Raw genomic sequence first — 13,061 nt, forward strand, 5'->3', positions numbered from 1 at the left:
AGGTGTTGCTACAGTTGTACAGGGCCTTGGTGAGGCCACACCTGGAGTATTGTGTACAGTTTTGGTCTCCTAACTTGAGGAAGGACATTCTTGCTATTGAGGGAGTGCAGCGAAGGTTCACCAGACTGATTCCCGGGATGGTGGGACTGACCTATCAAGAAAGACTGGGCTTGTATTCACTGGAGTTCAGAAGAATGAGAGGGGACCTCATAGAAACGTTTAAAATTCTGACGGGTTTAGACAGGTTCGATGCAGGAAGAATGTTCCCAATGTTGGGGAAGTCCAGAACCAGGGGTCACAGTCTAAGGATGAGGGGTAAGCCATTTAGGACCGAGATGAGGAGAAACTTCTTCACCCAGAGAGTGGTGAACCTGTGGAATTCTCTACCACAGAAAGTTATTGAGGCCAATTCACTAAATATATTCAAAAGGGAGTTAAATGAAGTCCTTACTACTAGGGGGATCAAGGGGTATGGCGAGAAAGCAGGAATGGGGTACTGAAGTTGCATGTTCAGCCATGAACTCATTGAATGGCGGTGCAGGCTAGAAGGGCCAAATGGCCTACTCCTGCACCTATTTTTTATATTTCTATGTTTATATACGGCCCATAGAGCTTGCCTTTTGAAAATCCAAATGCACCACATCCACTGGTTCCCCTTATCTATCCTGCTAATTACAACTTCAAAAAACTGTAACAGATTTGCCAAACACAATTGCCCTTTCATAAATCCGTGTTGACTTTGCCCAATCCTATTATTACATTTTAAGTGCCCTGTTACCATGTCCTTAATAATAGATTCTAGCCTTTTCTCTACGACTGATACCAAGCTAACTGGTCTATAGTTCCCCGTTTTCTCTCTCCCTCCTTTGATAAACTGCGGGGTTACATTTGCTACCTTCCAAACCACGAGAACCATTCCAGAATCTATGGAATATCGGAAGATGACAACCAATGCATCCAATACCTCTATAGACACCTCTTTCAAAACCCTAAGATGTTGGCCATCAGGGCCAGGATATTTTTCGCCTTTCAGTCCCATTAATTTCTCCAGTACTAATTTCTTTCACTTCCTCACTCTCACTAGACCCTTGGTTCTCTACCATTTCCGGAATGGTTTTTGCATCTTCTTCCATGAAGACAGACACAAAGGGCTAGAGTTTCGGTCTTCTGCTTCCCCTGTTAGTGCCCCAGAAGGGCGGAAATGGCGGTGGTAAGCACTTCCAGGCAGGTGACCAGCTTCCAGCGCCCCGCCGGCATATTTGGTGCCGGTTTCGAGGAGGCGCGGAGCAGTACCACCCAGGAGAGGAGCCCCTGGTTGCGACACCTGTTGAATATTTGGTTGCCACCGATCCGTAGCGCCCTGTAGCACGCCACGGGAACGCCTGTGGAAGCTGGCCGCAGTGATCTAAGTAATGTCGACCTGAGATAAGTGTGATTTTTTTTAATTGTTTCATTTTTGCGATTTATATTGTCGTGGCTTGAGTTATACATTGGGAATGTTTTTGGTGTTCTTTTTCAGATTTTGTTTTCACAGAAGCCTCTCTTAGTGCACTCCGAGGTTGGCTGTTTAGCTTGGGATTTTCATTTGCTCAGCAGACCAAGCACCCTAAAAAATGTGTGGAACATCTCCCTTAGCGCTCCACTCCACACTCAGGGCCCAGTTGGTGAATTTTGCGGTTAGAAACGCCAACCTTTTCCAGGCGCAAAATTTACCACACTGCCCCGGTTAACACCGTAACAGAGGCGCGACCGAATTTCCAACCCACTGTATTTGTTTAATTTCTCTGCTATTTCCTTATTCCCCATTATAATTTCTCCTTAAAAGAGTAAGGAAGTCTTACTGCAATTGTACAGGGCTTTGGTGAGACCACACCTGGAATACTGTGCACACTTTTGGTCTCCTTATCTGAGGAAGGACATACTTGCCTTAGAGGCGGTGCAGCAAAGGTGCACTAGATTGATTCCTGGGATGAGAAAGTTGTCCTATGAGAGAGATTGAGAGAGAGATTGGGCCTATACTCTCTGGAGTTTAGAAAAATGAGAGATGATGTCATTGAAACATGTAAGATTCTGAGGGAGAGTGACAGGGTAGATACTGAGAGTTTGTTTCCCCTGACTGGAGTGTCTAACACTAGGGCTTTTAGTCTCAGGATAAGGTGTCAGCCATTTAAGTCTGAGATGAGGAGGAATTTCATCACTCAGAGGATTGTACATCTTTGGAATTCTCTACCCCAAAGGTTGTGGATGCTGAATCGTTGAGTATGTGAATGGCTGAGATAGATAGATTTTTGGACTCTAGGAGAATCAAGGGATGTAGAGATCGGGAAGGTAAGTGGGGTTAAGTTCGAAGATCAGCCATTATCTAATTGAATGGTGGAGCAAGCTCGAAGGCATGACTGGCCTACTCTTTTTTTTTAATTCGTTCATGGGACATGGGTATCATTGGCAATGCCAGCATTTATTGCCCATCCCTAATTGCCCTTGAGAAAATGGTGGTGAGCCGCCTTCTTGAACCGCTGCAGTCCTTGTGGTGAAGATACTCCCATGGTGCTGTTAGGGATAGAGTTCAGGGATTTTGACCCAGCTACAATGAAGGAACGACGATATATTTCCAAGTCAGGATGGTGTGTAACTTGGAGGGGAACGTGGAGGTGGTGATGTTCCTATGCATTTGCTGCCCTTGTCCTTCGAGGTGGTAGAGTTCGCAGGTTTAGGAGGTGCTGTCGATGAAGTTTTGGTAAGTTGCTGCAGTGCATCTTGTAGATGGTACACACTGTAGCCACAGCACGCCGGTGATGAATGTTGAAGGTGTTGAGTGGAAAGGCTTTGGGATCAGGAGGTGAGACACTCATGTGAAATATCCAGCCTCTAACCTGTTCTCATTGCCACAGTATTTATGTGGCTGATGCAGTTAAGTTTGTGGTCAATGGTGACCCCCAGGATGGTGGGGGATTCAGTGATCGTAATGTAGTTGAATGTCAAGGGACAGTGGTTAGACTCTTGCTTGTTGGAGATAGTCATTGGCTGGCACTTGTGTGGCATGAATGTTACTAACCACTTATCAGCCCAAGACTGAATGTCGTCCAGGTCTTGCTGACTGCGGGCATGGAATACTTCATTATCTGAGGAATTGCGAATGGCACTAAATACTACGCAGACATCAGCGAACAACCCCACTTCTGACCTTATGATGGAGGGAAGGTCATTGATGAAGCAGCTGAAGATGGTTGGGCCTAGGACATTGCCCTGAGCAACTCCTACAGTGATGTCCTGGGGTTGTGATGATTGACCTCCAACCACCACAACCATCGTTCTTTTTGATAGGTATGACTCCAGCCATTGGCGAGTTTTTCCACTGATTCCCATTGACTTCAGTTTTACTAGAGGTCCTTGATGCCACACTCAGTCAAATGCTGCCTTGATGTCAAGGGCAGTCACTCTGACATGACCTCTGTAATTCAGCTCTTTTGTCCATGTTTGGACCAAGGCTGTAATGAGGTCTGGAGCTGAGTGGTCCTGCCGTACCCAAACTGGGCATCGGTGAGCAAGTTATTGGTGAGTAAGTGCCGCTTGATAGCACTGTCGACAACACCCTCCATCACTTTGGTAATGATTGAGAGTAGACTGAAACGATGGTAATTGGCCAGATTGGATTTGTCCTGCTTTTTGTGGATAGGACATACATGGGCCGTTTTCCACATTGTCGGATAGATGCCAATGTTATAGCTGCACTGGAACAGCTTGGCTAGAGATGCAGCTAGTTCTGGAGCACATGTCTTCAGCACGACAGCCGGGCTGTTGTCGGGGCCCATAGCCTTTGCTATATCCAATGCGCTGAGTCATTTCTTGATATCACGTGGAGTGAATTGAATTGGCTGAAGACTGGCTTCTGTGATGGTGGGGACCTCAGGAGGAGGCCGATATGGATCATCCACTCGGCACTTCTGGCTGAAGATGATTGCAAACGCTTCAGCCTTGTCTTTTGCACTTACGCGCTGAGCTCTGCCATCATTGAGGATGGGGAGCCTCCTCGACCCATTAGTTGTTTAATAGTCCACCACCATTCACGACTGGATGTGGCAGTACTGAATGTGGCTCCTGCTGCTAATGTTCTTAAGTTCCTTTGATTGTTTTATGCACGAGGCAACTGTAATTGTCAAATTTTGCCTGTAAAATATTCTTTTGAGATAATTAAAATAAACTATAAACCACTTTGTGTGGCTCTATGGATTAGCACACCATCCTTTCATCTTTGTGATCTTAATTTGAACCCAGTTTAGAGTGTTAGAGTGAAAGTCTCAACTTTCTGCTGGCTAAGACCCTTTGGTGAAGTAAGTCTGTGCATTTGCAACACAGTTCCATGTGCACGTGTCCACAAATTGAACAGAATTTACATCAACCGGCTGAAAAAATGGTTAAGAAAACTGAAGGAAAGAGGTTCCATATACGAATCAGTTTGATCTACACATTAGAACATTGTCTACACTTCAAAACACTTCCACTCTGAAGTGCCCTGATGTCATGAAACGTGCTGTATAGATGAAAGCCTTCCTTCCTTCCTTCCTTCCTTCCTTTCTTCCTTTTCCTTCCTTCCTTCCTTCCTTCTGTTTCCTTCCTTCCTTTCTTCCTTTTCCTTCCTTTCTTCCTTTCTTCCTTTTCCTTCCTTCCTTCCTTCCTTCCTTCCTTCCTTTTCCCTTTCTTTCTTACTTTCTTTCTTTCTTTCTTTCTTTCTTTCTTTCTTTCTTTCTTTCTTTCTTTCTCACCATTACTTTTAACGCTCTAGTCCCTATTAAAACGATTACTATTGGGTCCTACTCTTGTCTGCCAAAACTGCTCACTATTCCAGGATCATCCTGAAATGCAAAGATAACCCCCGGCTTCTACTCTCTACTGCTAACCGTCGTCTTAAACCTCTCTGCTCTATCTCCTCCAACAACAAGTTTAAGGAGCTCATGGATTTCTTTATCTTTAAGATTGAGACCATCCGATCAGCTGACTTTGCCTCTTCCCCACCTTCCCCTAGCTCACCGAGCCAAACTTCCCCTGAGGTTCCCCCCTGCCCTAGCCCTCAACTCACATCTTTTTCCAGTTTCTCTCCGATCTCCCCTCATGACCTCTCCATGTTCATTTTGTCCATGAAACCCACTTCCTGCTCCCTCGACCCTATTCCCAACAAACTGCTGACCACCCAGCTTCCTTTTCAGACTCCCATGTTAGCCAATATTGTTAACGGTTCTCTCTCCTCAGGTACTGTCCCCCTCCTTCAAATCTGTTGTCATCACCCCTCTCCTCAAAAAAAGCACTTGACCCCTCCGTCTTTGCAAATTATCACCCCATCTCCAACCTCCCTTTCCTCTCCAAAGTCCTTGAACATATTGTCACCTCCCGAATCCGTGTCCATCTTTCCCGCAACTCTATATTTGAATCCCTCCATTCAGGTTTCCATGCCTGTCACTGTACCAATACGGCTCTCACCAAAGTCACCTATTAGAGACCGTGAGGGTAATCTTTGTGAGGAGGCAGAAGATGTTAACAAATACTTTGCATCTGTTTTCACAAAGGAAAGAGGTAATGCAGATACTGTTATATGGATGAAATAAATATAGTGAGAGGAAGTATTAAGAGCTTGAGCAGCTTTGAAAGTAGATAAGTCCCCAGGTCCAGATGAAATGCGTCCTAGATTGTTGAGCGAAGTAAAAGAGGCCTTGACCATCATTTTCCAGTCCTCTTTGGATATGGCCATGGTGCCGCAGGATTGGAGGACTGCTAATGTAGTACCCTTGTTTAAAAAGGGAAAAAGATATAGGCCGAGTATTTACAGGCCTGTCAGCCTAACGTCAGTGGTGGGAAAATTATTGGAAAAAATCCTGAAAGACAGGATAAATCTGCATTTGGATAGGCAAGGATTAATTAGGGACAGTCAGCACGGATTTGTTAAGGGAAGATCGTGTTTGACTAACCTGATTGAATTTTTTGAGGAGGTAACCAAGAGGGTCGATGAGGGTAGTCCGTACGATGTAGTATATATGGACTTTAGCAAGGCTGGTCATGAAGGTTAAAGCCCATGAGATCCAGGGCAAAGTGGCAAGTTGTACCCAAAATTGGCTTGGAGGTAGGAAGCAAAGGGTAATGATTGATGGATGTTTTTGTGACTGGAAGGATGTTTCCAGTGGGGTTCCACAGGGGTCAGTACTGGGTCTCTTGCTTTTTGTGGTATATTATCAACAATTTAGATTTGAATATAGGAAGTATGATTAAGAAGTTTGCAGACGACACTAAAATTGGCTGTGTGGTTGATAATGAAGAGGAAAGTCATGGGCTTCAGGAGGATATCAATCTACTGGTCAGGTGGGCAGAGCAGTGGCAAATAGAATTTAATTCAGAGAAGTGTGAGGTGATGCACTTTGGGAGGGCTAATAAGGAAAGGGTATACACAGTAAGCGGTAGGCACTTAATAGTGTGGATGAACAAAGGGACCTTGGAGTGCTTGTCCACAGATCCCTGAAAGTAGCAGGCCAGGTGGATAAGGTGGTTAAGAAGGCATACGGAATACTTGCCTTTATTGGCCAAGGCATAGAATATAAGAGCAGGGAGGTTATCCTTAAATTGTATAACACTTTGGTTAGGCCACAGCTTGAGTACTGCGTGCAGTTCTGGTCGCCGTATTATAAGAAGGACGTGATTGCACTAGAGAGGGTGCAGAAGAGATTTACTAGGATGCTGCCTGGAATGGAGAATCTTAGTTATGAGGGCAGATTGGATAGGCTGGGTTTGTTCTCATTGGAACAGAGGAGGTTGAGAGGAGACCTCATCAAGGTGTACAAAATATTGAGGGGCCTGGACATAGTGAATAGTAAGGGTCTATTTCCATTGGTGGAGGGGGCTATTACGAGGCGGCATAGTTTTAAGGTGATTGCTGGAAGGTTTAGAGGGGATTTGAGGTGGGGGGGGGGGGGCTTCTTTACACAGAGGGTTTGTGGGGATCTGGAACTCGCTGCCTAGAAGAATGGTGGATGCAGAAACCCTCACCACTTTTAAGAGAAGGTTGGATGGGCACTTAAAATGCCGTAAGCTGCAGAGTTACAGACCTAGAGCTGGTAATTGGGATTAGACTGGATGACCGTTTGTTGATCGGCGCAGATATAATGGTAAGTGCTGCAGGGAATAGAATACGGCCAGGGTGATCTCCTGGACTAGTTTCGATCACCTGGATGGGTCGGAGAGGAATTTTCCCAGATTTTTTCTTCCGAAATTGGCCTGGGTTTTTTATCTGGTTTTTTCCTCTCCCAGGAGATCACATGGCTCCAGTTGGGGTGGAGTGTAGATGATTTTAGTATAAGGGGTGTTGCAATGGTGTGGGGTGGACTGGTTGGGCTGGGTGCTCTTTGCCTTTCCGTCATTGTTCATGGGCTTGTACGTAACCTTTAGGGCTGCTGACCGAGGGCCGTGCGGCTCTTTGACGGCCAGCACAGACACGATGGGCCGAAATGGCCTCCTTCTGCGCTGTAAATTTCTATGTTTCCATGTTTCTAAATGACATTCTCTGTGACTGTGACAAAGGCAAATTATCCCTCCTCGTACTTCTTGCCTTGTCTGCAGCCTTTGACACGGTTCACCACTCTATCCTTCTCCAATGCCTCTCCACCGTCGTCCAGCTGGGTGGGACTGCACTCGCCTGGTTCCATTCTTAACTATCTAAACATAATCTCTTATCTATCTAAATATAGCCAGAGAATCACCTGCAATGGCTTCTTTTCCCGCTTCCGCATTGTTCCTTCTGGTGTCCCCCAAGGATCTATCCTTGGCTCCCTCCTATTTCTCATCTATATGCTACCCCTTGGCGACATCATCCGAAAACAAAGCATCAGTTTCCATATGTAAGTTGACAACACCCTACCTCACCAGCATTTCACTTAACCCCTCCACTGTCTCTAAATTGTCAGGCTGCTTGCCCAACATCCAATACTGGACGAGGCACAAACACCGTTCCCTAGCTACTGACTCCATCCCTCTCCCTAGCAACTGACTGAGCCTGAACCACACTCGCTTGGTGTCATATTTTACCCTGAAATTAGCTTCCGACTACATAACTCCGGTGTAACTGAGAATGCATAATTGCACTTTTTGTTTACAACACTCCTGTGAAGCACCTATGTTAAAGGCGCTATATAAATACAAGTTGTTGATTTTCTTTCTTCCTTTCCTTCTTTCCTTCTTTTCTTCTTTCCTTCTTTCTTTCTTTCCAGCTAACCCTAACCAGGCTATCAATAAGCAAATAAATAAAAGACTAGAGATGGCAGAGCAGGCTATGTGTCGGGATGCATGATACAGCTATCAGCAAGACCAAAATAGAATCCATGTGGATAGAAATAATAATTTATAAAGGATCAATCACACTATTCGAGGGAGTCTACAGACCACCTAATAGTGGAAGGGAAGTGGAGGAAGAAATATGCAAACAAATTAGGGAAATGAATAAAAAACATAGAATAATAATCATGGGGGATTTCAACTACCCCCATATTAATTGGCCAGAAGAGGTAGGTGAAGAGGAAAAGGGAATGCAGTTCCTACAATGTGTACAGGACTTCTTTCTAACCGAGTATGTAGAAGCCCAACTAGGGAGGATTCGCTATTGGATTCATTGAGAAGGACATAAATATGAAGAAGACATGGGTAATAGATTGGAGGAAAACCAATTTTGCAGGACTGAAAATAAAATTTGGAAAAATAGAATGGACAACAATATTGCCAAACAATGATGTAGAAAAGATGTGGGAAATATTTAAAATGGCATTCAACAGATTCTGGAAAAAATATATTCTGCTAAAAAAACAAGAATAAGCTAAACACTAATGAGATGCCATGGATGAATAAAAACATAAGGGAACAATTGAGGGTAAGGAAAGAGACATACACTAAATACATGGACAGCAGGAGAGAGCATGACAAGAGAGAATATGAAGAGATTAGGAGAGAAGTAAAAAAAAACGATTAGAAAGATAAAAAGGGACTGCATTTAAAATAAAAAGAGGAGAAATATTAAATAAACTAATCAAACACAAAGAGGATAAAACCCCTGGTGCAGACGGATTACATCTGTGCATTTTAAAAGAATCTAAGGAAGAGATAGCAGAGGCATTAGTACCCTTATTTAATAATTCGTTAGAATCACACAATCATGGAACCATAGAAAATTACAACACAAAAGGAGGACCTTCGGCCCATCATGTCCATGTCAATCAAAAAAGAGCTACCCATCCTAATCCCACCTTCCAGCACTATGTCCTTAGCCCTGCAGGTCACGGCTCCTTAAGTGCAAATTCAAGTATTTTTAAATGTGATGAGGGTTTCCGCTTCCACCATCCTTTCAGGCAGTGATTTCCAGACCCCCACCACCCTCTGGGTGAATGGTTTATTCCTCATCTCCCCTCTAATCCTTCTACCAACTACTTTAAATCTATGTCCCCTGGTTATTGACCCCACTGCTAAGGGAAACAAGGTGTAGTGCCAGAGGATTTGTTAAGGGAAGATCATGTTTGACCAAGCTGATTGAATTTTTTGAGGAGGTAACCAAGAGGGTCGATGAGGGTAGTGCATATGATGCAGTGTATATGAACTTAGCAAAGCTTTTGATAAGGTCCCACATGGTAGACTGGTCATGAAGGTTAAAGCCCATGGGATACGGGCAAAGTGGCAAGTTGGATCCAAAGTTGGCTTGGAAGTAGGAAGCAAAGGGTAATGGTTGATGGATGTTTCCAGTGGAGTTCCGCAGGGCTCAGTACTGGGTCCCTTGCTTTTTGTGGTATATATCAAGAATTTAGATTTGAAGATAGGGAGTATGATTGAGAAGTTTGCAGACGACACTAAAATTGGCTGTGTGGTTGATAATGAAGAGGAAAGTCATGGGCTGCAGGAGGATATCAATCTACTGGTCAGGTGGGCAGAGCAGTGGCAAATAGAATTTAATTCAGAGAAATGTGAGGTGATGCACTTTGGGAGGGCTAATAAGGAAAGGGTATACACATTAAACGGAAGGCCACTTAATAGTGTAGATGAACAAAGGGACCTTGGAGTGCTTGTTCACAGATCCCTGAAAATAGCAGGCCAGGTGGATAAGGTGGTTAAGAAGGCATACGGAATGCTTGCCTTTATTGGCCGAGGCATGGAATTTAAGAGCAGGGAGATTATGCTTAAATTGTATAAAACTTTGGTTAGGCCACAGCTGGAGTACTGCGTGCAGTTCTAGTCGCCGTATTATAGGAAGGACGTGATTGCACTAGAGAGGGTGCAGAGGAGATTCACGAGGATGCTGCCTGGAATGGAGAATCTTAGTTATGAGGACAGATTGGATAGGATGGGTTTGTTCTCATTGGAACAGAGGAGGTTGAGAGGAGACCTCATTGAGGTGTACAAAATATTGAGGGCCCTGGACATAGTGGATAGTAAGGGCCTATTTCCATTGGTGGAGAGGTCTGTTATAAGGTGATATAGTTTTAAGGTGGTTGGTGGAAGATTTAGAGGGGATTTGATGGGGGGCTTCTTTACGCAGAAGGTTGTGGAGATCTGGAACACACTGCCTGGAAGAGTGGTGGATGCAGAAACCCTCATCACTTTTAAGAGATGGTTGGATGGGCACTTAAAATGCCGTAACCTGCAGGGTTACGGACCTAGAGCTGGTAATTGGGATTAGACTGGATGATATTTTGTTGGCCGGCACAGATATAATGGTAAGTACTGCAGGGAATCAAATACTGCCAGGGTGATCTCCTGGACTAGTTTTGATCACCTGGATGGGTTAGAGAGGAAATTTCGCAGATGTTTTCTCCCTTAATTGACTTAGGCTTTTATCTGTTTTTTGCCTCTCCCAAGAAATCACTTGGCTCCGGTTGGAGTGGAGTGTAGAATGTTTCAGTATAAGGGGTGTCGCAGTTGTGTGAGGCGGACTGGTTGGGCTGGGTGCTCTTTGCCTTTCCGTCATTGTTCATAGGTTTATATGTAACCTTCAGGGTTGCTGACCAAGGGCCGTGCACAGAAACATAGAAACATAGAAAATAGGTGCAGGAGTAGGCTATTTGGCCCTTCGAGCCTGCCCACCATTCAATAAGATCATGGCTGATCATTCCCTCAGTACCCTTTCCTGCTTTCTCTCCATACCCCTTAATCCCTTTAGCCGTAAGGGCCATGTCTAACTCCCTCTTGAATATATCCATTGAACTGGCATCAACAACTCTCTGCGGTGGGTAATTCCACAGGTTAACAACTCTCTGAATGAAGAAGTTTATCCTCATCTCAGTCCTAAATGGCCTACCCCTTATCCTAAGACTGTGTCCCCTGGTTCTGGACTTCCCCAACATTGGGAACATTCTACCCGCATCTAACCTGTCCCGTCCCATCAGAATCTTATATGTTTCTATGAGATCCCCTCTCATCCTTCTAAACTCCCGTGTATAAAGACCCAGTTGATCCAGTCTCTCCTCATATGTCAGTCCAGCCATCCCGGGAATCAGTCTGGTGAACCTTCGCTGCACTCCCTCAATAGCAAGAACATCCTTCCTCAGATTAGGAGACCAAAACTGAACACAATATTCCAGGTGAGGCATCACGAAGGCCCTGTACAACTGCAGTAAGACCTTGGGAACTGATCCAGTGTCGATAGACTGTTGGAAAATGATCACCAATGCATCCACTATTTCTATGGCCATTTCCTTAAGTACTCTGGGATGCAGACGATCAGGCCCCAGGGATTTATCGGCCTTCAATCCCATCAATTTTCCGAACACAATTTCCCACCTAATAAGGATTTCCTTCAGTTCCTTCTTCTCACTAGACCCGCAGTTCCCTAGTATTTCCGGAAGGTTATTTGTGTCTTCCTTTATGAAGACAGAACCAAAGTATTTGTTCAACTGGTCCGCCATTTCTTTGTTCCCCATTATAAATTCACCTGAAACTGACTGCAAGGGACCTACGTTTGTCTTCACTAATCTTTTTCTCTTCGCATATCTATAGAAGCTTTGCATATGTTCCCAGCAAGCTTCCTCTCGTACTCTATTTTCCCCCTCCTAATTAAACCCTTTGTCCTCCTCTGCTGAATTCTAAAATTCTCCCAGTCCTCAGGTTTACTGCTTTTTCTGGCCAATTTATATGCCTCTTCCTTGGATTTAACACTATCCTTAATTTCCCTTGTTAGTCACAGTTGAGCCACCTTCCCCGTTTTATTTTTACTCCAGACAGGGATATACAATTGTTGAAGTTCACATCCATGTGATCTTTAAATGTTTGCCATTGGCTAGCCACCGTCAATCCTTTAAGTATAATTTGCCAGTCTATTCTAGCCAATTCACGTCTCATACCATCGAAGTTATCTTTCCTTAAGTTCAGGACCCTAGTCTCTGAATTAACTGTGTCACTCTCCATCTTAATAAAGAATTCTACCATATTATGGTCACTCTTCCCCAAGGGGCCTCGCACAACAAGATTGCTAATTAGTCCTTTCTCATTACACATCACCCAGTCTAGGATGGCCAGCCCTCTAGTGTGTTCCTCGACATATTGGTCTAGAAAACCATCCCTAATATACTCCAGGAAATCCTCCCCCACCGTATTGCTACCAGTTGGGTTAGCCCAATCGATATGTAAATTAAAGTCGCCCATGATAACTGCTGTACCTTTATTGCACACATCCCTTAGTCTTGTTTGATGCTGTCCCCAACCTCACTACTATTGTTTGGTGCTCTGTACACAACTCCTACTAGCGACTTCTGCCCTTTGGTATTTCCCAGCTCCACCCATACTAATTCCACATCATCCAGGCTAATGTCCTTCCTTACTATTGCGTTAATTTCTTCTTTAACCAGCAACGCAACCCCACCACCTTTTCCTTTCTGTCTATCCTTCCTGAATGTTGAATACCCTTGGATGTTGAGTTCCCAGCCTTGGTCACCCTGGAGCCATGTCTCCGTGATGCCAATTACATCATATCCGTTAACTGCTATCTGTGCAGTTAATTCGTCCATCTTATTCCGAATACTCCTCGCATTGAGGCACAGAGCCTTCAAGCT

Source organism: Pristiophorus japonicus, chromosome 7, assembly GCF_044704955.1.
Source record: "Pristiophorus japonicus isolate sPriJap1 chromosome 7, sPriJap1.hap1, whole genome shotgun sequence".
Classification (NCBI taxonomy): domain Eukaryota; kingdom Metazoa; phylum Chordata; class Chondrichthyes; family Pristiophoridae; genus Pristiophorus; species Pristiophorus japonicus.